Source organism: Phasianus colchicus, chromosome 4 (genome assembly GCF_987193195.1).
Source record: "Phasianus colchicus chromosome 4, bPhaCol1.hap1.1, whole genome shotgun sequence".
NCBI lineage: Eukaryota > Metazoa > Chordata > Aves > Galliformes > Phasianidae > Phasianus > Phasianus colchicus.
Genome location: NC_143439.1, coordinates 52184049 through 52209992, shown reverse-complemented (window position 1 = coordinate 52209992; position 25944 = coordinate 52184049). Strand labels below are relative to the sequence as shown.

At 35.1% G+C, this 25944-nt stretch overlaps 1 long non-coding RNA gene across 1 annotated transcript; it reads right to left on the bottom strand.

Annotated features, from left to right (window-relative positions):
* Positions 1-10504: 10504 nt before the first annotated feature.
* On the bottom strand, positions 10505-25729 carry LOC149918256 (uncharacterized). Its single transcript, XR_016466478.1, has 3 exons — positions 25491-25729; positions 25137-25232; positions 10505-10607 (listed from the first exon to the last, which is right to left on the bottom strand). It is a non-coding gene; the product is annotated as an uncharacterized LOC149918256 (long non-coding RNA).
* Between the last annotated feature and the right edge of the window lie 215 nt (positions 25730-25944).

The following is a 25944-nucleotide window of genomic DNA, read 5'->3' as shown; positions in this document are numbered from 1 at the left end:
ATACTGAAGGTCATCCACAAGAAGTTGTATATTCTATGCTCTGTTACATTTCCCAGATACATGGTTACATTATTTCTAAAGAAAACAATGTATATGTAATAGGATAAATGCAACACTTTTAAAGAATCTCAATTTTGAGTATTATTCAAAAAAACACATTTATCTCTGTAATATGGGCTTTTTGAAATCACAGAAAATGAATTAATCATATCAATTAGCAATAAGGACTGAATAAGCAATGAGAATACCACAACTGAATGAGCAATGAGAATACCACAAGATGCTAATATAAGAGAAAATACATTTAGTAGAAAAAAAGACCGGAAGCAAAAGTGGTAACACTGGTTTTAATATCACTTAATTGGTAAAATATAACTATATATATATGCGCACTATCCTCTAAAACTCCAGTAAATTATAAAGGAGTACTGAGTTATTAAATCAATCATTGCATCATTCTCCCTACTACCTAGTATTAATTTTTATACTGACAGCTTTCTGTTCAGCTCTGTACAGGAGCTAGGGGGGAAATGTAGTGAAAATAAAAGTTTGAAATTATAGGCAGACTTCTGTTTAAAATTGAGTTTGTACTTCAATTGGGAATTCACTAAGTTTTGTTCTTTGAAGGACCATGCTGAAGTTCATGCTGAGTTCATGAGCATACCCATTTTCCAGAACTATCCAGACTTCTGAAGAAACATTAATGAGCAAGTTGATTATTTCCTCCAATGATATTTCCTCCAATGATATTGCAGTAGAATCAGTAACTTTGGAGTGGCAGAAAATGGTCTTTGTTGTTGTATTACTTCCCTTCATGATGCAGTTACATCTTCGCTAAAATAAAGCATCACCTACTGTCAAATAAACATGAATTTTGACCTGAAGAGTCTCGCACTTCTTCATGCTCAAAAGAAATGAATGAGTGGCTCCACTGTTCTGGTCACTCTGGGAATGCATATTCCCACAACTGAGCATATTCGCAAATAAAAAAAAGAAAATTCTGACATGTATCTCAAGTCTAACTTGAAAAAGACTGAAAAGAAAGAAAAAAAATTAAAATAAAAATAAAATAAAAAAATCTCAAACTCATAGATTTCTAAAAGTTTCTCTCATTCATAAAACATAAATGAAGTTTTGGCTTCGTGTCTCCAAAATTTCAAAGGCTGTTTTGTCTTTAGCCTGGTTTATTCAAGGTAATCAGGTACTGAAATAAGCTGATACTAGAATCTTATTCCTTTACTGGTAAAACAAGACAATTAACACATTTTTTCTTCTTTTATGCCTGAAAAATGAAAAGGAAAAACAAGCTGATTCTCCTCAAGCTCCATAGAGAAGTACATTAATAAATCAAATACACTGTTATTTTAGTTTTACTTCTTCTTTAACTACAGTTCATCAACCACTGAAGAAGCTAAGAACCTTACAAGGCTGCTCTCTTCATCTACTGCTGAATGAGAATCAAAGAATCATTTGAGTTGGAAGGGGAAGCAGATGACCTTTAAAGTCACCCACTCTAACTACCCTGCAATGAACAGGAACATCTACAGCTGGATTGTCCTGCTCAGAGCCCTATGCAGCCTAACCTTGAAAGTCACCAAGGAAGGGGCACCACCTCTCTAGGTAGCCTGTTCCACTGTGCCACCATCCTTATCATAAAACACTTTTTCAATATTCAGCCTAAATCTCTCCTAATGTAGTTTGAAACCATTTCCCCTTGTCCTGTCACCACAGATTATACTAAAGGCTAAAGCACTTTTCTTACATACAGATGGGTAGCTATCAGGTCACTTCACAGCCTTCTCTTTTCCAGGCTCAACAGACCCAGCTCTTTTAGCCTGTCCTCATAGGAGAGGTGTTCCATCCCTCGTATAATTTTTGTGGCCCTCCTCTAGATGCACTCTAACAGGTCCATGTCTCTCCTGTACTGAGGAATGCATATCTGGACACAGTATGTGACGCCTCACCAGTGCAGACCAGAGGGGCAGGATCAGAACCCTCAACCTGCTGGCCATACTTTTGATGCAGCCCAGGAAATGATTGGCTTTCTGAGCTATGAGGACACACTGCTGGCTCATATCCAGCTTTATATCCAAGAGTACCCTCAGGTCCTTTATGGCAGAGCTGTGCTCAGTCCTTTTGTCTCTCAAACTGTATTATTCATGAGGGTTGCTGTGACCAAGGTTCAAGAGGTTGAACCTTATGAGGTTCATCTGTGCTCACTGCCGAAGCTGAGTAAGTCTCTAGGTCTGTCTAGAATGGCACCCCATCCCTCAACCACAACTAGGCATCTCAACCACACCACACAGTGAATTAGTGAAAGTACAACCTGTGGCTGCAACTAAAAAAGGAAAGATATTTGGAATCAAATGAAATCTTGATCTTCCCAGTTCCTGCTCCCTATTCTGTTTTTACTCCGTCATTTCTAAATGGACTGCTAGTCTTGAAAATGTGATCATTCATTTCACCACAAAAGATTACATACACATTTGCTGCATAAATTCTGGGCAACATAAAGATTTCACTTTAGTAACTTCTTTTAGTGACTGTTTCCTTAGTATAGGTAAAGAATTACATATAGAAAGATTCTTTATATCAACACCAGATGACATGTCAGAGTCTCACAAGAATTAGAGAACATCTCTGCCTCTGAGGTTGCAGACATTTAATCATTTCTTCACTAGTCTGGGCAGCTGCACACTGACCTCCTCACCATCACCTGCTTCTGGGCTGTCAGCCCCAGCACTCTGTAATATAAGGGCTGCTTTGCATGCAGCTTTACTAAGAAGAAATGCCACTAACTGTGACAACAATCCTAATTAGATGTTGAAATACTATTGTAAAGATCTGTCACCAATGATTACTCATCTCTTTAATGGTTCCTTCACACAGAGCACTGTTTCAGCTATTTAGAAAATGGCCAATATTATTATCATTCCCTCAGGGGCTTATCTAAGCACTCTGAAGGATTACTGTCCAATTTTACTTATAAGCAAGGTTGCAAAAGTCATGAAATAGACACTTTTCAAGGGGAAAATAAAATGTCTTTACAGCAAGAATTTCAGCCGCAGGAAGCTGGGAGCATTCACATACCTCTAGGCAATCTCTAACACAGCAATTATAAGGAAAACATCCTCTTGAGAGGGAACAAGATTTTAAGAGAATGAGACCAATAAGGGATAAGAAGTAAGAAAAGGATTAGATTCAAGACTGGAAATAACACTTTTGAATCCCCAACCTTCCTATTAGTATCACAAGACGAAACTACATCGCTAGACAAAAATGGCATGACCTAATTTCCACCAACAGGATAACTGCATGCTGTTATAGACAAACCAACAGAACAGACATTTGTATTCACAAAGAATTGTTACTAAATGTAACATTAACAACTTGGTCAAAAATAGAATAATTGGGATTAGTTTTCCAACACATCTTTTTTTGAATCTTCTGTCATTCCCTTCCAACGCCTAAAAAATCTGTTCCATTCTGCTTACAGAAATGACTATTTAGCTCCAGCCAAACAGATACCCTAAAACTCCTAAGCCCAGACAGACCTTGATTCTAGCCAGTACTGTAATGCTTAGAGGATGAACAAGGTACTAATTTATCACTTATTCTCCTTACTAACAATTTAACTTGAACACCTGCAGAGCTTCTATTCAAATCATAAGAAAACTTGTTGAAGCATATCATCCAAATAATAAGCCAAATTTTATCTTACAGTTCCTGTCTGGAAGCCAATTATTCTGCACCATCAACAAGAGAATCTAGGAGCACTGCCCATTTGAAACAAATATACATTTTTTTTCCCCCCCTTGGGTCCCTAACTTCAGCTTGCTCTTGAACTGCAAGCTATGGATTTTTGCTTTTAGTCTATTTGTGTATTATTTCTTCCTGCAGAAGTTGCCATTAATACAGATAAGCACTGCCTGAGGGTGACTGTTTTAGAATTTAGCATTGTCATCTAGCAGGCACTAGCATCTAACTGAACAAGCACTCCTTTTGAAATTAGTGACAGAAGAAATTATTCAACGTGATCAAGTTAGTAAGAGACAAATCTATGAGATCTTATTCCCTGTGGATAATGGAATAACTTCAAGATTACTTTTCTATGTAATTGTGTTAGCAATAATAAATAAAATACTGCTAAAGTATTTAATCAGAAATTCTTGGAAGAAAGTAGGAAGGAAAACAGGAGAAAAAAAAAAAAAAAGAAAGGAGAAATAAATTTAGATTTAAAAAAAGTCTGTTGTAGAAACATCTATATTTTCTTTGATTCTATGACTGACAAACATGTAGCAACGTTAACAGTGATCTGCAGTGATTAGTAGCAAATGTTTTAGACAATGTCATTAACATACACAGATTAATAAACAAATAAAATCCTGACCAAATTATGGCTAATGCAGTCAGAGAACAGTGTTTCTGATATAAGAGTGTTTTACAGAGTTACTAGTTCTCTAAAACCTTAAAATTGAAGCTTTATGTTCAAGGAGTACAATGAACACACTGACCTTTGAATTCCTTTGCTCAATTCTTTTTACTAAAATTATTTACTTGTATAAAATACTTTGCTATCAGTAAAGGAACTTCTACGAAGAATAATATTAAAGAAATTTTGTTCTGATTCTGAAACATTTTGAATTATATTTAGCATCAGCAGTTGTAAGAGGAACGTAATGTATCAGGAATGTTAAGCATGAGCAGGATCAGAGCTATTTCAAAGAAAGTAACAGCTATATTCAAGAAAGTCCAAGTATTTATTCATTTAGAAGTCAAATATATTGTAGATATATGAAAATGCCTTTTAAAGCCTTTTAAATTGTATTTAATTTCTTAGAATTCTTTCACTCACTTTAGATTACAAAAGCATGTATAAATCAGCCTCCATTACGTATATTGTTGAATTTTGACATTTACTTCTATGTATTTATCACTTGTAGTTTCAAATTTTTGTTATTTTAAAGTTGTCATCCACTGTACAGAACAAGCACGTCCACAGGTACTTTTTTGCTAGGCTGTGACTAACATTACCTCAAAATTAGACTAATAATTGCATACTTGAGTAGAATTCATTTGGGGAAGAAAAAAATCAGGAATAAAAAAAGACAGGAGACTGCAGAAGAATCTGATATAAAAGCTCAGATTTCATGTTACATACACATTCTCCATTAGCATCCCTGACTCATACAACAAAATAGGAAAACTAACTCCTAAAGCTATGTCATTCTTTGTGCTCAGCCGGTTCTCCTATGAACTACACACAGCAAAATTACTGTTGCTCTGAGCAGAATTCAAACCTCCTGATTCCTTTTGCAAAAACAATTTTTTTGTAGTTTGCAATTATATGTATTTGAAAAGCATATTAAGTGGTTCCTCTTATTCTCTTCAGCTATTAGAGGTAGATTTCCACACTAAATATTATTTTCCCAACTCTGTTTACTTCACCAGACTTCTCAATCAGTCCTGTTCTTTGTTTCTCTGACTCACTTTTATAACTTCCAAATCCTTACCACTTGTTACCAGTTCTTGTCTTTGCTTGTGTTCTCTCTCATCTAGGTTTCCCCTTGCCTATGTCATTCTCTCTCCTAGGCCACACTTCGAGTTCAAAGTAACCTTCTGACCTCCCCCAGTCAGCCTCTCTCCTACTGTCTTTAATTGGCCAACATTAGTTCTTCACAATTTCTCTTCCTCTTCACCTCCATGGTGGGTCTCAGCCCTAAGTAGTCTTTGTCTCTTTTGCACACAGCTTCCAGCTCCCCTATACTGAAGGATTGTTCTGGTTTCTCCTTCCTCAAAACACTCTTCCACAAGGTACCTCTTTGTCCACTCTCCAGTTCTTACTCCTTCTAAAATCACAGCTGGAGTTTTCCAAGTCAAAAGGTACAGTTACAAGAAAAAAAGATCATAGAAGACATGAGATATCTAATCTAGTTTCGGTGTGGCCTGTAGCACACAGGTGTTGGAGTTGTAACTCCAGTGTCACCGTCAGCATTCATCCCTGCACTAGCAAATGTGCAATGCCACCGAATTCTGTAGTACAGTCAAGCAAAACAGACAACCATAAGTTTGGCCAGATCTGGAAAAGTAAAACTGTGACAAAGATTGTTCCTTGTAAGAATTTCAGATCCTTTCTCAAAGCAGGGAAGTTGCACAGCTCACTCACCTGCACTAAATAACACATTTTCTCCATAGGCCAACTTTTAGAAGCTGTACTGTTCTGATTAAATATTTTTGTGTAAGTTCTCTACAACTGTTAGAATGTATTACCACATATCTTAATAGACTGAGGATAGAAAACATAGAAATGGGCTGCTTCACATTCCCATTTTACTGCTAGTCTTCATTTCTGAAAGCTAATAGGCAAAAAAATAGTTACATAAATAATAGTGATATTTAATCAGGAAATAAATAAACAAGCGAACCTGTTAAAACAAATCAACAGGTTAACTGTAGCTGCTTTCCCTGACTCATTTGAAGAGCAAGAAATTCAAAGACAACCTATCCGAACATCAATATCTGATATCAGCAAAAAGCTCTCTAGGTCCAAGCATGCAGGAAGTAAAAAAAAAATAGTGGCATAGCAGAAGGTAGCAACTCAGAAATTGAGGACTGTAATTATGTAAGCCTAGTGGCAATAGAGATTGAAGTGTTATTTTCTAACCAGCTAGCCCCCACAAACTTAATACGTCCAGCAGTAGTTCATGTCTTTCTTAGAACAACATTCCAGTGTTACTGGTTTAAAGATGATGATTTGGTTTTGGTTTTGTTTTGTTTTTAAACAACAATATTTATTATGCTTTCCTGGTTTACCCTGAAGTGACTTATGGCTCCTTAGTACAACAACCAAGCAGCACAATGATCAGTACACATACAGTATTCAGCCAATACTGATGCATGGTAGGTTCCAAGGGATTGCTAGGATTGAGCATGATGAGAAAATATTTTTCTGCATGGTACCAAAAAAAATTAACCAAACCATCATACAAACCTCAAGCCATAGAACTTGACCTGAAGTAAAATAACTCAACTTATTTTTTTCATTACACAAACAACTCCCTCGCTTCTTAAGAAGGAAAATCCAAATAATCATACTTTCAGAGCCCTTGCTACCTATAGCTTTTTTTTTTTTTTTTTTGGTCTGATATTTGTCAGGTTTGATCTCTTCGTGGGCTCATGCCTTCAAATCCACGCCTTTACATAGTCCAAAAGGAATATTTTGACTAATGTGCTAGAATATCTTTTTCTGCAGTGTTCTCCACTTCTTCATTAATTACAGACAACTCATTTAGCTGCCTTCTGGCAAACAACACATAGTATTAATTTAGTCATTATTAAATATCACTCTTTTTTAAAGGAAAACAGAAAAAAAATATCTGATATAAATTCTTTCATTATTAATGTATGTTCTGTGGATATTTTTCTGTGAAAAAGCTCAAAGCAATCATGAAGGGAAAAAATACCTTTACTTTTGAAAGCAAGTTGTGAAGGATAAGAAAACATAAAATGAAAACACCTACTCTTACCCAGAAATCTCAATCAGAAACCCCTTAGGGTTGCGATAACAAATAGGGGGTTCTGATCAGAGTGGCATAGACTCAAATATCTGAGGAGTGTATCAGAGACTTAAATCTAAATGAAAAGAGGCAGGCAGCAGGTTTATTTGTAAGTAGTTGCTTGCCTCCCATTCCAAGATATTCTACTCATGCAATTTGTAAATCCAGTTGTTAGAGCATAAAAAATGTTGAGACTTCTGAAGCAGAAGTTACTTAGCCATATGGCAGGCAGGAATGAATGCTGAAGAATCAAGCTTCTCCATTTCATTTCAATAATATGTTATATAAAACAAGTGAGTAGGGACACCTTGGCATGTAAAGCAATGAGTTTAGAAAAAAATCATATAATTTAGTAAATGTATGAGGAGCAGCTCATCTCATCCAATGACAGCTACAACAAAAGAATAATCCTGTAATGGTTCTTTGACAGTTTATTTTCCAGGCATATGCTTAGGCAGTACATACTGTTTATTTTCTAAGCAGCTTAGCAGATGGGAGGTAAGTAGGATGACGATTATAATTCAATATAAAATACATTTAAATAAAGTTGGGGGTCTGACTTAACTTACATATTTTGACTTCTAAGGGCTTAAGTCTTCAGCAACATCCTTTGCTCAGCTGCTATTCTTATTTCCTGAATGTGGAGCAGTCTCTTATCACAGGCTGCCACACTGCTGGACAATGTAGAATTGGTATAAGGGAAGAATTAGTTCCAGTAGCTCCAAAAGAACAAGATTCTACACTACAGGCAATTTGACACAACCTTCACCATGCTGCTTACTTTTTTATTTTTTGTAGTTGAAACTGAAGTTGGTATTTTCACTTCTTTTTCTAATATCTATTCTTTAATAACTACCTGATCTAACTTACTACTGGTTTTGGTGAGTTTTTATCTCAACAAAATACTCTTATCTCTAGTTTTAGATAGGTGAGGAACAGAAGCATTATGTAGATTGTTTAATTTTGCCCAAAAAAAACTCACTGAGATAATATAGTCCTTGAATCCAAGATAAAACCACCTAAACACTTCATGTCATGTTTTTTGATGTTACGAAAAAAAAATAAAATTGATTCAAGGAATACCTCTCATTGGTGAACTTAAAGGAAAGGTAAAAGACTAATGCTAAAGATGAAGCTGGAAGATGTTTCTCAGTGTCATTGACAAATTATTATACTGGATTGAATATCTGCCACTGCAAATATTAATTTATAGATGAAATATCTCAGTCAGACATCTAAGACACCTGGAGATTACTGTTTATTACCCACTGCTACAAAAGGAAAAAATGTAGGCAAGTTTAATGCAGCACATTAATGTTTGTGGGTTTTTTTTAATAGATTTTTAATTGCTTAGTTAATTAAGGGCAAAAATGCCTTTAAGTATGCACCTCAGAGATAAAAGGATTGGGGAAGGCTTAAAAGTGGGATACAGGTATGGAGAAGACTGGATTTTGTGAGGTTTATGTATGGTGTGTAGAATAAATGATCATTTCCAAGAACGTGGACTACAAATAACAATGTCTGGGAAAAAAAAAAAAAAAGTATCACATCTTCTGCCTGTCTATAGGAAGAACATTCATGGAACACTAATTTAGATAAGTTAATGGGAGATTTGATAAATGCAGGGAAGAAAATTCCATCTTAATCATAGGAAACTCAGGCTAAGGGAGCATTTGAGTTGCATATTCTGTGTGTACTGGTGAAATATCAGCAGGTTTGCAAAGCTCTTGTCATGCAAGTTTCTGAATGGATGGCTAGTGAGCCTACTGTTTCAATTGATTGCTAATACATTGTTTTTCTCTAATACACTGTAACTTGATGTTTCACAACAAAAATTAGAAAAAAAAGACATGGCATCACAAAATTACAAAAAAGACTAATGCCTGCATTTCTCTTCCAAAGACCTTAAGTTCAATAAGTCTATATGACATGGACTTCTAAGTTTCTTCCAAAGAATTCAAGTTAATTGAACATTTTGGTCTTCCTGCCACTTTTTTTTTTTTTTTTTTTTTCCCCCAGCAGTATGTTGATTTGTTAAAATCTGTCTTATTATAAACTCAAGATTAAGGCCACCATGTCACAATGACATCCATATATGATAATGAAATACAAACTGTATGATACAAACTTAGTAAAAGACAATACTATTCAGCACAAATAAATAAGGAATAAAATAAAAAATAATAAAATAAAGGAAGTATAGATACCAGTGAGGTACTGTATTTTCTTATTGTCCTTGTAAAATCTACTCACACTGATGGACTTACCTCTGAGTATATTTCTCAAACAATACAATGAAAAACATCAAAAAATCTTCTTAAGCCCAACCAAGGATCTCCTCATTCTGACCAACATATTTTATCTGGTGAGCTTGAAATAAAAACATACAATTTCTCCTCTTTCCAAAATTACATTATAATTTCCAAAGTCTTGCAAACTCCATTCCAATAGTTAAATTTATGTTAAACTGAAACTGATTTCCCCTGTTACTTTATTATTGCTGCAAGCACAGATGTAAATTTCACCTTTAAAATTAATTTTTGCAAGTGAATATTTTTACAATTCTTTCACAAGAGCATGTGTTTCTGGAAAAGCTGGTTTCCTACCATACCATCTAGATTATGATTATCTGTGATGATCATGGTAAAATACCAATGTTCAAGGTGGTATATTCACTTATCAATCTATTTTCAGAAGAAAAGCCTGATGTAAATACCTACTCACTAAAGAGAACACCAAGTGCTGTAACAAAATGATAGCACAGCATAATAGCCTCTTTCTTATGCTGCTAAATTGAATGGATTTTAGTAACTTTCAGTACTAATAAAAGAGTAAAACCAACAGCAGTTACTGACTTGTGCACAGTCACTGGGAGTCACACTGCAAAGTAAAAAGATATAGAAAAAAAAAAGGAAAAATAAAATGCTGTAACAAAATAGCCAGTGATTATTAACTCTTTATTGAGAGTGTCCAAGGACGGCCACAAGGATGATCCAAGGGCTGGAGCACCTCTCCTATGAAAGCAGGATGAAGGAGCTGGGCTTGTTCAGTCTGGAAAACAGAAGACAGTGGAGAAACCTCAGTACAGCCTTCCTAACTTAAAGGGAGATTATAAACAGAAGATAAATCAGCTTTTTTCATGAGTAGGTAGTGATAGGACAAGGAGGAAAGGTTTCAAACTAAAGGAAGGGACATTTAGATTGGACGTCAGGGGGAAATTTTTAACTGAGAGGGTGATAAGGCACTGGCACAGGCTTCCCAGAGAGGTTGTGGATGCCCCATCCCTGGAAGCATTCAAGGCCAGGTTGGATGGAGCCCTTAGCAGTCTGATGTAGTGGTTGGCAGTCCTGCTCACAGCAGGGGGATGGAACCTGATGATCTTTGAGGCCCCTTCAAATCCAAGCCATTCTATGATTCTATGATTGATAAAGGCACTGGTTATTGAATGGATTATTTCATGCCATTAAACAACAATATACTTTTAACATTTATGAATCAGGAAAAATTGTTATATCCTGAGAGCAAAAAGTTCAATTCTTATTACTTATGTCAGACTAGCATTTTCATCCAGCCTACGGCACACAGTTCCACTCTTAATACTTTAGGATCAGCATCAAAATTTTCCTGTGCAGCTGAACTGTTTTTAGAAAGACAGTGACTCTGAATATATGCCTAGAGTATGTACAGATACCAGCTTCTGACTAAAGCAGACCCACTTAACTGAAACTTTAATGTATCAGTATCTCTTTAAGATAAAACTTAAATTTGAAACACCTGTATCTTATTATTGGAAGGGCTGAAAAAAAATCAGATTAAAGAAGAAAATTGAAGGAATCAATTTAAGTTGATTCAAATCAACAGAACTGAGCCACGACTTACCAATACAAAAGAATACGCCAATTTAACCTGATGGACATCTCGATACATTTGTGTTAAATATATACATATATAAAAAAGAAGATCAAGAGGAACTATGAAATTCCATTAGCCATTCAACATAAATGATAACTACTACAAAAACGTTACAAAGAGTTTCACAGGGAACAGTTACAAACAAGTCACATAAGAGAGAGACAGTGACTTATAATTTCCTTTCATTCTCAAATTATTTCGTATCATCTACCCCAGTAGATCACCAGCTAGATCTTTCAATTACAGAAATGTAAACTGAGGCTATCTGGAAATACAAGAAGTGGAACAGTCATAACTCACATCAGCAAACATGGATTAAAATCTCAACACTTTCCTTAAGACACTTGAAATTAAATTTGGTCAGGCATACTCACTCAGAGTGAAATGATTAGTCACAGATAACTCAGCACAGAGAAGCTTCCCAACAGCACCCAGTTCTACAGTTCTTGTCTCTCCTCCTCACAAAATCATAGATATATGAAACGCAGCTACACCATGGTGCTCACTCCCTGGAACCAGAACCTACAAAGGCATACTGCAGCATCAGTCAAGCTGGCTGAACATCTGCTAAAAGAGCTCTTGGATGAAAACTAGCCATCTTGACTGAGGAATGCACCTGATACACAAATCTGCTCACTCCTTAAGCCATTCAAGGTGATAATGTGACACAGCTATCCTTTTCTGGGCCACAGCAAAAACGCTGCTGTGTTTTGTTGGTAAGTCTAACCAGAATTCTCCTTCCACAGACATGTTCATGCCCTATTTCACATGTTGGTTTGTCAGCACTGAATCAGCTTGTTTTTTGAATGAATTTTTACTCACAGTTTAGATGTTATTTATGATGACTTACAATTATTGATTGCCACTTCACACATATTGTAAACTATAAACTCAAACTACACGTGTTGAGCTAAATATAAGCATGGTTTAATGTATTTTGTATATATTATACACATATGGCTACACTCATACTCTAACATGAATATATTTCACTTAATGAAATATAACATTTCTTAAGACCCGAAAAAAGTCAAATATTTCATTCTGCTATATAATTCAGCCAAAAGTATCGCACTGACTAGACTCAACGAACCAACCAAGCTACTCTGAGGATCTAAAACACAGTGGAAAAACAGATAACAATTTCCAACAAGATACAACTAAACCGTGTAGAAAATATAAGGAAAGCATTCAACAAAGTTTGTAGGTTGCTCTTAATCTGATACTAAAGAACATTGCACTTTTGGGGTAAACTTGACAAGCAGAATTCCTGGAGAAATAGAAAGTCTCTGAAATAATAATTAGGCTGGTCTATCATAAGTAAGTCCATTGTATAAACTTAGCTAAGGTTCAGACTGAAAAATGTTTTCTGTGAAGAAAATTACTGAATAATGCCCTGTAATGCCACCTTGCATGTTAGCAAGAAAGTGGAATAATGGTTGTTCCTTCTGACCCTATCTGTCTTGCTGCACCTGATGCAGACTGACAGCACTGCAATCCGTACCATACTGCTTTTGGCATACATTCCTCACTTCCCTTTCACAGAAGTGTATCAGGATTGAAGTTCCCTTCACTAGACAATACCCAGACAGACCCCCGCTCAAGTTCAATGTGGATCTAATACCATCCTAGGAAAAAAATGGAAAGGATTTTCCTCAGAAATGACACTCTTTCAGTGTCCTCAAGCACAGAAGTAATATAGACCATATAAAATACTTCAAAAAGGATGAAAACTATTTCCTTTGGTATAATTCTTTAGTTACATCTGTTTTCTTTTTCTTCCTGAAATCCTTTCACACTTTTTGAAGTGATTTTCATCTTAACAGTCCTAAGACCAACACAATACAAAACGTCAAGTATTCATACATTTTTTGTTTTCTCTAAAAGCTTTTTAGTAGGTATACATGTGCTTAAGAAAGTAAATTCTCCTTCGTGATTTGATACCAATTCAATGAAGAAATAAGATTTTATCTAAAGATACTCCAACGGCAAGGCTCTAAAAATCCCAGGTAAGCGTGGGTCACCTAAATCCTCTTTCATTTCTGAAAGTCTGTCCCTAATAATTTGTAGATCTTTATACAGCGGACAGCTTGTAGTTCCAATGCAATTTTCCCTATATTAAACTTTTCTCTGTTCATCAGCTTTTGTATTTTTTAGGAATTATGATAGATTCAGCTTGATTTAAGTGAATGCAGCTCCACCAACTGACAGATTTCACCACGGGTGATTATGACTGTTGGGATTTTACTAAGCTGACTGCTTTAGGGCTTTTTTTGTTTGTTTATTCATTAATATAAAATCATATAGCTTTTTTCACCTAAAAAACTGTTATGAGGTAGGTAGACAAATTCTTAGACGTCCGAAGAGATAACATAGCTCGATAAGGAAAGAGTCCATTTTAACTACTCGTAATCTATTCAAAACAACTGAACAATTATGGTTCAATGAAAGGATTGACAATGAAGTTATTGACAATAAAGCACAATTTACACATTTTAAGAAGCACCACAATAAGCTGCAGATGTCTGGAAAAATTAGAACTATATAACTTGAAGCATCATTATTAGATTTTCCTGCTGTGGAAAACCCACTTTTCATACTGTTCTTGATGGCTTCTGTTTGACTAAGTACGCTTAGCATACGGTCATTTTAAATGCAAATATTAGGGAGATGAAAAGGCATAGTATCTTGATGAATTTTGGATGCCTCCCAGGAACTAAAGTGGCTTGATAATATGACAAAATCATGTTAGTTGCCCAAGCATAAATTTGCCTTGTCCATCCAAATATCAATATGCATTTGGTCAAATAATCTGAAATACAGAGACCCGTGAATGAAACTGTTCTCACTTCCCTAGAGGAGGAAAGAGAATGAAGTATAGTGGACAAGATATAAATGATAAATGGAACAACACAAAAAAAACCTAGTAATAGCATGTTCCACCAATCATTTTTGAAAGAAAAAATTATTAGAAATTATCCAGAAAGTTTCTCAGGTTATGAATAATGAAATCTGATTTGGCTAAGTAGGAAAAAAAAAAATTACAATTCAACAGAACTGAAGGGAAAAACATATATATGCCAGAGATTTTCTGTTGCATCTGATGAAACCAAAAAGACAAGACTAATTGAATAACAGAAAGGAGGATGACAATAAAAAGGATGAATACAGTAACTGTACACTGAGATGTGAACTTTAAAAAAGAGAGATAAAGACAAAAAACGCTAAGAGTTAAGGTAAGGAAAAATACATTTTGTATGATTTTGGTGGGGTTTTTTTGTTTGTTTTTGAGGAGCCCAGAGAAAGCACATCATAAAAGACTGTTCGAGAAAACTGTGTCAGATCTGAAAACAAAGACATCATCTAATGAATCTCTAGAATAGTCAAACTCCCTGTCCACCTCAAGTTGCCCTCAGGCTGAGAGAGAGAATTACCTAGCTATACCTAAATTGCTCCCAAGCTCCTGGACCTGTGACTATTTCCCATCTGCACACACAATTCATCCTGAAGTTCTTGGAAATGCACAAAGGCTCACATCTCAAGCTCCTCTCTGTGCAAAAGTTTCCATGTGAAGAGAAAAAAGAATCCCTTTCAGCCTGATAGCAGGAAAAAGGAATAGGAAGGGAGGAGGTAAGAAGTTGACAGGTTTGTTTTTGAAGGGGAATATTCAGTTTTGTTCCAAATAGTCTTTCTTAATGTAGCATTACAAACACAACTCAGAGTTACATTGATCCTGTACTTCATATAATTATTATAAAGGCAGATGTTTTCCTTTTCTTTTTTTTTTGGCCTCCTCATAAAAATCGTCCCATTAAATTTTAAGTTTTGCAGTACTGGAATTACACACAGATGCAAAAAAATGCTAATTTATGCATTTCATTCAGCACAGCTTTGTTATGCTGGTGGTTTTTGTTGTTGTTGTTTTTTTTTGCCTTTTTCCTCCCCTCTAATTGTTTGTGGCTTTGTCCTTAAAAAGTGTTTTTTCTTTCTAATAAGAATTGTAATTAGTATACTTGAAAATTCTATTTCTGTAAATACAAAATGACTATCAACTGTAAAAGGAAAAATAAAAGGTTAGTCCAAATTTTATAAAAACCTCACGAAGTTATCTAAGCTTTGACTTTCTTATTTAGTCTTTGTCGAAAATATGTTACACAATGGTGCGTCAGGACATAATTACATTTTTCTACCCTGTTTTAAGATTCCAAACTTCACACGTATGCTATAAAACAAGATTAGATTTCTATATACTAGATTTCTGAGCTTTTCATTTGAAGTTTTTTAAATATCAATTTTTAAACACAGACTTATTGTCCACAGAAAATCATTTCTTGATGGCATGAAGGTTGTCACAATCCAAAATATTTTAAAATCAAATGGATATTTCAAAACATACATATATGCATGTGTGTATGTGCATGAATACACTAACAAAATATATGTGGATTAATGAGAAATTTCTTTTGGATTTTACAAACATACATGTATATAATAACATGACTTTCACGTTTTCTGTGTCTTGAGCTTTTATGATACATTTAAATCATGTTTTCATTATTTCATGATTTCATGATTTTCTGCATACATAAGCATTCTATCCTTACATAAGCGTTCTATCCTTTATTAATTAAGGAGCTTTCAGATTCAGTTATCTCAGACACATGAAAAGCTTTAATACTGCCAAAATTTTTCTAGAATCTGAGGAATTATAATATTTGCACAAAGACTGAGAGCAAATTTGTGTAGGGGAAGAAGATAAATCTTACAAAAATCTTCAGGAGCACTTACATACTGCATGTTACAGAACTTAGAGACTGGGTGTAGGTTATGATGTAGCATATGCAGATGTTCCACAACTAAAGTTCTCTAACCATTTCTATTGTCCACTTCATTTCAGGCTGAAAGAGCTGGGCTTGTTCAGTCTGGAGAAAAGAAGGCTGTGGGGTGACCTCATTGCAGCCTTTCAGTACCTAAAGGGAGCCTACAAACAGGAGGGGAATCAACTCTTTGAAAGGGTGAGTGACAGCAGGACAAGGGGAAATGGTTTTAAGCTGAGGAAAGGGAGATTTAGGTTGGACGTCAGGGGGAAATTCTTTACGGAGAGAGTGGTGAGGTACTGGAACAGGCTGCCCAGGGAGGTTGTGGATGCCCCGTCCCTGGAGGTGTTCAAGGCCAGATTGGATGGGGCCCTGGACAGTCTGGTCTAGCATTAGGTGGAATGGTTGGTGGCCCTGCGTGTGGCAGGGGGGTTGGAGATTCATGATCCTTGAGGTCCCTTCCAACCCTGGCAATTCTGTGATTCTGACCCCCAAAAATGCCTGTCAGGCTGGTTTTACTTTCTTTCTTTGTCTGTCTTTGATATAATAGAATGATATGATGTAGGCTAATTTGAATTGATTTAGTTTTGAATGATTTGAATTGAAATAGTATTGTATTGATCTGTCTTTAAAGATATCCTTTTCCTCTGCCTGTCAATGTTAGGATGTTTAGCATGATCAACACATAAGGGTGCACCTGATAGTTCTAAATTTATACTTTATTTACTAAATTCATTTTATTACTTTGTAATACACAGTATATGTTGTTCAATTGGATATGCCTTATTTGCTAGTAGAAAATTTAAAGCCTCTGAATTGTTTTTCCTACTAGCACATCACTAAAGCTATGGGGTTTCATTTTGTTTTTTTTTTAATAGGAGCCAACTGGGAGGGATGAAGGAACAAAGAGAGAATGTTAATAAATCATAGGGTGGCCTGAGTTGGAAGGGACCTCACCAAATATTCCAAATATACCAAAATTCATGATGTGGGCAGGGTTACCACCCACTAGATAAGGTTTCTGAAATTTTAAGATGAACAGTAGAGGTAAAGGGCCACACCAAAGAGAACAACTGAAAGCTAACAACGCAGGTGCATCAATGCAAAAGACAGAAATATGTGAAGTATTAAAAAATTTAACTGAAAACAGAATTAACTCATATTTGTATATTTCAAATAAGAATCAAGTCCAAAATATTCAATGCTAGGAGGCAATTAAGGCTTTAATTAGGAATAAAACAGTAAAAAAAAATATGGGAGTCACACATTACTGATGTTTTTAAAGCTCAAAGTTAGATTTTTCAGGGAGGTCTTTGTTCTACATTAGAAAAAAAAAAAGAACTATGTAGAAACATTCCTCTCGCGGTAGGAGCTTTTTGTCAATTTAATGAAGAAATTATGCTAAAAAATACACAAAGACAAGTTTTTCTTACTTTTCCACTTGTCTGAAAACCAGAACTAGACAGAATTAGATAAAAATGAAAGGAAACTTTCACCTGAGAAAATCACTGCCTTCCATTAAGGATTTCATCAATGCACATTTTAGCAGATTAAAAAAAATTCTGTTAGCCAGGGGGACAAAGACTACATACTAATTATTCCTTTTGATCTTCACTTGCAGGAAGACATCTGACAACTGTCAGAGATAAAGCTTACAATTAGGCAGCTTTTTTAAATAATTAAGTACAGGAACTGAAGCTTTCCCTAGACTTGCCTTCTTTCTTCTATCTCCAGCTGTACTATTGCCTAGCCAGCTGAGAAGTCACATCCAGTCACTTTCCTCCATTGTCAATAAATAGTAAATAAAAGTCAGCTCTAGTCCACCCAAATCACTAAGGTGAATAAGTTACCACCATGCTATGTAGTTATTTAGGAGAAATTAGTAATCAGTGACTTTTCTAATTATGCACTAAAGGAAAGTCGCTTGATTTTTTTTTTTTTTCAGAAAAATTCATCATCAACTAAAACAAAAAAAAAAATATAACCATCATGAGCAAAAGATGAAATGGAAAAACCAAAGATGAAAATACCCAAGGACTATGATGACCTTGAGGAAGTATTTCATTACTTGGTAAACCTCAGTTCTCAGAAGGACAGTTCTATCTGCATTTGTTCTGTTTTGTATACTCTACAATTAATAAATACTTAGCTTTTATCTTGGTCATAGAAAAAAGTTAATAAGCACTAGAACTTAAGTAATATCAATTTCAAGAGCTGTCTTAATGAAAAAAGAGGATTTATAGAGGAAAGTCAGGAGAGTTCTCTCTCAGCAACTTGCTATGCTGAAGAGCACTTCTAGCACTGACCTTGGCTTCTGCTCTCCAGACTGATGTCAACAGAAATCAAGAACGATTGGATATTACAAAACCTAATTATCTTTCAAGATTTTTTTTTACTGACTAGTACAATATTCCTGTTTAAAGATGTAGATTTTTTTTTTTTTAATCTAACTTCTAGAAACAGATATATCACTATACTTGCTTTTTTTTCTTATTTTGCAAAATATTCACTGTGCTCTCATACAGAAGCCCACTTCAGTGAGATATCCAGATGCATCCAGACACTCATGTTAATCACAAAAACAAATAAATAAGCAAATAGCGAACCTCTTAAAAGCTGCCTGTTGCATACTCTTGAAAGTAAAAACATGATATACTGAATGGGAGGTTCCTTGCGAGTTACTGAAACAGACTGTCAGAATAGGGAGGGTCAAGAATCATTAGTGATACGCAGCATTTTAAACTAGCATGTTAAAAAGGGACACTACTTCCTCAACCAGTTTAACATTGTAAACCCACGACACTAATCAAGTCATTAAAATATTGTGAAAAATGAATCTGATAGAAAACTAATAGAAATACTTGAACATTTCTGCCTATTTCAATAGTATTAGACCAGCTTAGTTCGATGGTGTTGTGATATAACATAAGAAATAATATTAAAAGGTTTAAAATTGAGAGTTAGGCTTAAGGAGGAATAAATCTGTATGAAATTATTCCTTCCCTACCCCCTCTTTTTTTTTTTTTTTTTTTTAAGGATGAATATAGACAGATAACAGTAAACTGGCAGTAAATCTGATTTTAATAGTGTACACTACATACCCTGTGCTTTTATTTGCTTTAGGGATAAAGTGTTGTTTCTTTGAATGTCTACTTTTTTGCAAAGGTTCTCCAAATCTTGACGTTTGAAGTTGAAGTTACTTTGGCTCAAATAACTTATAAGTCATGCCATTTAAGCACTGCTTCTTCACCATGTTTCATTGTTGCAACAATAAAAGACACAGTAAGTTGTTTCCAGGTAACCAAACTTTTTGTGCTGTAATAATAAATGAATATGGTACAAGTTCTTCATTTCTGTATTGTGGGGAGGGGTTTTATAGATTTACAAAATAATATTAAAATTGTTAATTCCAAGGCAACAAATACAAATGTCCACTACAGAGATCCCTACTTTTCACTTGCAGATATTAGTCCTATTTGGATTATTGCAACAAAATTATGAGACAAACTTGTATGAGAAAAAGCCACAGCTGATTTTTTGAAGCTTGATTTCACACAGAACACTCTGAAGTACTGCTGATGTTTTGTATTACCAGACATTAAAAAAAAAGTTGTATTACATTTTCCAATGATTTCCTCATGCACTGGCACAAATGATACCAAACTCATCATGCCTCTGCTTTCCTCTCAGAATAGGGCAGCCTAATCTGATCTGATTAATGTTCATAAATATCTAAAGGGACAACTGGATGAGGTCAGGATCTTAATGGTGTGCAGTAATAGGATAAGGAGCAATGGCCTAAAACATGAACATAAGTAGTTCCATACAAAAAAATAAGTTTTCGTTCCTTATGCTTAGAGTGATGGAGCACTGGAACACATTGCCTAGAGGTTGTGGAGTCTCCTTCTATGGAGATATTCAAGACCAATCTGGACGCCTACCCACATGACATATTGTAGGGAACCTGATTTAGCAGAGGGGCTGGACTCTGTGATTTCTTGGGATCCCTTCCTACCCCCACGATTTGGTGATTCTATTATCTATACCAGCACCTAGGAACAACTTTTTGCTCACAGTATATCAACTGAGAGAATACAGATTGTTATGGGCTTAAACCATGCCAGAAACACTCACATGATGCTTTTTATGCCTGTGCCATAGTCTTCTTCTAGTTCATTAACATAGCAGATCTGTTATGTTTCAAAAACTGCATTTTAACAATTAATTACAATACAGTACTCAAAGGACTGTTCCAGATTTACTTTTTTTCCTGGCTTGTCCTGGTGATTTATAATTTTCAGGGTTCTCTAAAAAAATCTCAGGCATCTTTTAAGGTTATTTTCTCCCCAGAAGCACCGCTGAGGGAAACGAATCACATGAATTGTTGTGTCTTCCCCATCGTGCCCTGTGCACTCTCCCTCGAGGATATTTTGCAAAGTCAAAATTAACTTCAGCACTATTATGGTACACACTGTTCTTTGATTTATGCAAAAAAAAAAAAAAAAAAAAAAAAAAAAAAAAAACCACCAAGTATATTATCACTATACACTTTCATGTGCCTGGGAGGTGGAAATTAAAAAAAAAAGATGTCAATCAGAGGCTTCTGTGCTTAAGTATCTCACAGGCTTTAGTTCAATGACTTTAATCACTTGACATTTTTGAAGAAATTCCTCAGCTTTTTGTCACTGACTTTAAAGCAAAGACATGTAGTCTCCTTCCAGCTAGAACAAAAAATAGTTTCCCTTAATAAGCTTAGCTTTATTAGCTTCATCATCTCTACAAAATTACCAGATTCTGCGCCACAGATAAAAAAATAATTTAACAGTTGAAGAAAAAATTATTTGATATTTTGCTGCTTTCAGTGAGTTTGTGCTTTCTCCCAAGCACATCTTTAATTGCTTAAGAAGGATTATTAATTGCTGTTCCAAGCTGCTCAGCAATTCTAACAACTTATTGATGAAATGTTATCTTCCTGAGGCTCTAGACCTTGCTTTCATTTACTGAGCTATCACTAAGGTTCATTCATTATATTCAATATCAATATTACGCCAACCTAATCAAATAATTACTGCCTTTTTCAAATTACTCTCTTCTATACAAACTAAACATATTACTCCCTTCCTAAGTACTTTAAAAACTACAGCAGCAATTTGGTCCTATGACATTAACATGCCACATTACTTCTTTCAATCTTATTTATTTTGCTTTCTACTTTGTGTCAGGGAAGGCTGTCTGTCCACTTCACTATCTGCCTGTGTGTCTTCACAACTTCCCATAGCTGGGGCCTGAGCACCACCAGCATGGATCCAAAGACACTTTTCTGAAGGGGAATCTGTGCCTCAATTCCTAAGCACAGACACAGTACAAGGAGTCTTTGCTGACTCTTCCTTACTTCTGGTTTTGTTCTATTCTTCAGTCTTCACTGGACTTTTTTTTCTAAACATTTTCTCTGTACAAAGTAAAGCTTTGATTCCATAAAACACACCTCCTGTAGCAAAGTACACATCCAATAGATTCCACCTAAAACCTACAAAGAATCGCTTCCACTATCTTCAGCGCTCAGACTTTAAAATATTTTAATTGCATGTAGGATATATGAAGTTCAGCTTAAATTAGGCAAAATACCATAAAAGAAGGACAAAACAACAGAAATATATAAAAACAGCACAGAAAATAATCAGATAAGCGGTGCTTGAAGAAAAATAAATTTGTCCTTAACACACAGAAAGCTAGAATATGGAGATGTACTTTATGAAAAGCAAATTCTGAATAATTAGCATTTTCACATCTCAGTGGAATAGTGTGAGATTTTTATGATATACATAATATACAGGTTTCAGTAATAAAAGGATGAAGAAACAGCAATACAATTAAAAGAATAGAAATCCACTAGATCAGATATTCAAGACAAGAATAGAATTTTGTCTGACTGTTTACATTACGTACATTAGCAACAACAACAACAGGGTTCTTGTTTAATTCTGAGATAAGTGTCCTGGAGCACTGTAATACAGCAACTGAGGGAGAACAGGGCTGATAGCATGGAATTAATCTACTGAATCGTAAAAAGAATGGCTTCAGAATTGTCACGCAAACTACTTGTTTTTTTAAAAAGAATCTGAACATTTAAAAGCCGAGATTGGGGATTAAAAAAAAAAAGTAGGATTTAAGTCATAATGATGATTTCTGAACATCTGATACCCTGTAGCAGCACTTTTGATCATCAGAAATTGCTACAAATATTTAACTGACTGAATTAATGGAACAACTTACTTCCACAAGAAATTATACACACTCACCAGTTCCTCAGTCATTGTCTGTACAGTTCCTTTACAGATAAGTTTTCTAAAAATAAAGAAAAAATAGCCACGGTACTTTAAAATTTGTTAAATATATGTTAAAAAAAAGACACTGTTGATACAGGTTTGTTCAGATACCAAAAAAAAAAAATACTCGGCAAAAAAGATGTACAAACCAAATTAAAACTTCAACAACACAGAAAGTAAATTTGTTGTGGAAATGGAAGAGCTAAGCTGTGGGGCCTTTTAACCTTTCCATCCTTCCCTTTTCACCTCTTCAACGACCCAAGCAACAGTGGGAGTGACAACAAAAGATAAAACTGAATGAACGATCCCTGTTTTACCTTGAAGTTGCCAAACTTCATGGAGATTCAGAAGAAATAATGCATCTAGAAAGAATATCCTTTTTTTTCCTTCTAAAATGAATGCTCTTACATCAGAGAGGTATTCATCCCTCATGTATTAAAAAGATAAGCATTATTATCTGGTTAATAAAAAGCGAAGTTGACAACATCAGCAGCTTTCAAAATAATTGTACGTGAATTTGATCAGCAGAATGTTATTAACGCTGCAAGATGAAAAACAAACAGGATGGAAATTTTCAGCATTTGGAGACGTCATTATATTCTGTTTTTGAGAAACAGAAGCAAACAAACCCTTGCTTAAGATGCTAATCATGCTCAGCTCACACTATTATACTAGAGCATTTTTAATTCTCTGCAAATATACAAGATGACGGAAGTCTCCTAGAGGAATATAAGGTTACAGAGCTCATCACACTTCAATCACATAATTCATTTGGATTTGCTGGAATTTCATATACAGGATTCTCCCCCAATATAGGAAACTTCGCTAATTGTCAAGAACTACAGAAAAAAATGTTGATACTGTTGTCCATGTGCATTTCACTTAGTATCTGTCTCTTTCTAAAATAACACAGGAAAATTTAAATTCCTTCAGGTACATATTGTTTGAAAATGTTCAAAGATATTTCGTCTGAAGGCTTACACTGAACATTTACTAGATGATATTCTAGTAGTGGTCAGTAATGGCTTTTATAACAATTTTCTATTTTCTTGATCAGCATTCAAGAAAAATAAAAGGCAGAAAGAGAGACATCATGAAAATATGCTTCTGTTGAAATTTCCTGAAACTGAATGTTGTGTGTATGCGTGTGTTTGTGCACACATAACAGAGAAGTAATATGCTTAATTTCCTTCCCAACCTCCCCCCAACCCTGACCTGACTTAAACTCCCTTTTCAAGGTTTTCATTATGCCGACTTCTCCCATGCCAAAAGCCATAACACCACCCCAGTGCTTAGAGTTCAGCTATTTCTGAAACCTCTTCCAATTCAGTAGTAGACTAACACTATAGAAAAAGAATATTAAGATTTGAGAAAATTAAAGACGCAAATAGCCTCAAAACTTCAATACAGATTCTTCAACTTTTATGGGAGAGCTTTCTTCAGTACCCAATGATTCACTTGTAAATGGGATTCATAAAATGATCAACTAACAAACCATTTCAGGACTGATATCCAATAACGTACAGCATTTGAAAAAGATTAGAAAACAGAAGAATATATTTTTGTTATTTTGCTGGTCAACTTCAAAAGGAAAAATCATAGAAAGTGGTCCAGAAATCTAAAATTATACTTGTTTAAATTAAAAAAAAAAAAAAAAAAAAAAAGAATAGCGAGCAGTTCAAAGCTGAAAAATTTTTCCATCATGGGCTGAAAGCATCACATTTAAATGGTAATCTGAAAACATATTGTAAGTAATAAATATTTCAGCAGACAAAACATATACATAGATTCAAATTTTTATATATATATATATACACACACACACATATACACATACATATTCAACTTTCTTATATAAGCACGAACACCTTCTTATTTCATGCATATGCCTCTTAGGATAGTTTCCCACAGAATCTCAAGATCTGTGCCAAAGGGAAGCTGCAGACTTGCCAGAGTTCAGTATTCAAACAAGGAAAAAATTCCAAGTTTATTTGTAATATTTCCTTTTGCATCTGTGTGCCTGTCATTTACTGTCAAGATATATTGTAAGGGTATGTATAAGGAGAGAGCAATTTCTCCTTTAAGGTTATCTGGTCACACACAGCAAGCGAACGTTAAACAATATCAAGAACAGAATATATCACTATGCCACTGATCAATTCCAAAGTGCATTCACCTTCACTGCTGTTCCATATGAAACAAAACAGACTTCAAACTCATGAGATTCAGATGTCTCAAAAATAGAATACATATTCACTTCAAATACCCGAAGTATCTGATGTTTGCACTAGGCTGGCAGACATGAAGAGACCTATACCCTCTTGGAGAGCTGACTGACAATCAGATGACTATCCTGGCATCTAGAGCAGCACCAGATGCCTACATTTATTCTGAATACCATTCATCATGTCTATAAAGCCATGAAAACAGCAGGTAGGGAATGATTATTCACAATTTCTCAGATACAAGATATGGACATTAGCAGGTAGCAGATTTAAAAGCAAATATTAACCACATTTTCACACCTGTGTTTGCATGTGGAACATAGGGCTGCTGACCAAGATGTCTCCAAGTACACATCAGCTGTGCATATCTCTCATCATCTTCACTGTACATTCACTCTAAAAATGCAAATGGCACCATTAAGAAGCTGTAACACTGCTACCTCTACTTAGTTGGAAGAAGACTAGAGGGTGCTTATAAGAAGGAAAAGAGTTTGAGCTTAGAATATTGATAATACTAAACTTGCATTTCTTATTGGTATGCTTGGATTGAAAAACTGAAGTGAGAACTTAAAGAATAGATGATCTTCTCTAAATTAGCAAAAAAAAAAAAAAAAAAAACAGTTGAAATTCAACTCCATTAACAGAAATACACACAGGTTATTCTGAAAGTAATCCCTCCTGTTTTGTTCTGTTAGACAACATCAGAGGCAGATGTTAGTGGTATGGTAATAGAGGTTGAACCTTCCCACCAACATTCCATTACACTTTGTTGCTGTGTGACAGAAGACAACAGAGGGGCACTCCGACAAAATGGCACCATGGAATTGCATATGAAGCAAAGGCGTGTCACTGAATTCCTCTGTGAGGAAAAAATGACACCCATTGACATTCATTGACACTTGCAGAATGTTTTTGGAGACTTAATAGATGAGGTCAGCACAGTGAGGTGGCAGGTGGTATGTTTCAGCAGCAACGACATTAACTGTGGGTCACCTTTGCTGGTGCAGATATTTATGAGCACAGCATGCAGGCTTTTGCTGATGGCTAACAAAAATGCTAATGGTGGCAACTCCATTGAAAAATACTGTTTTGAAGCTGAGAATTTGCA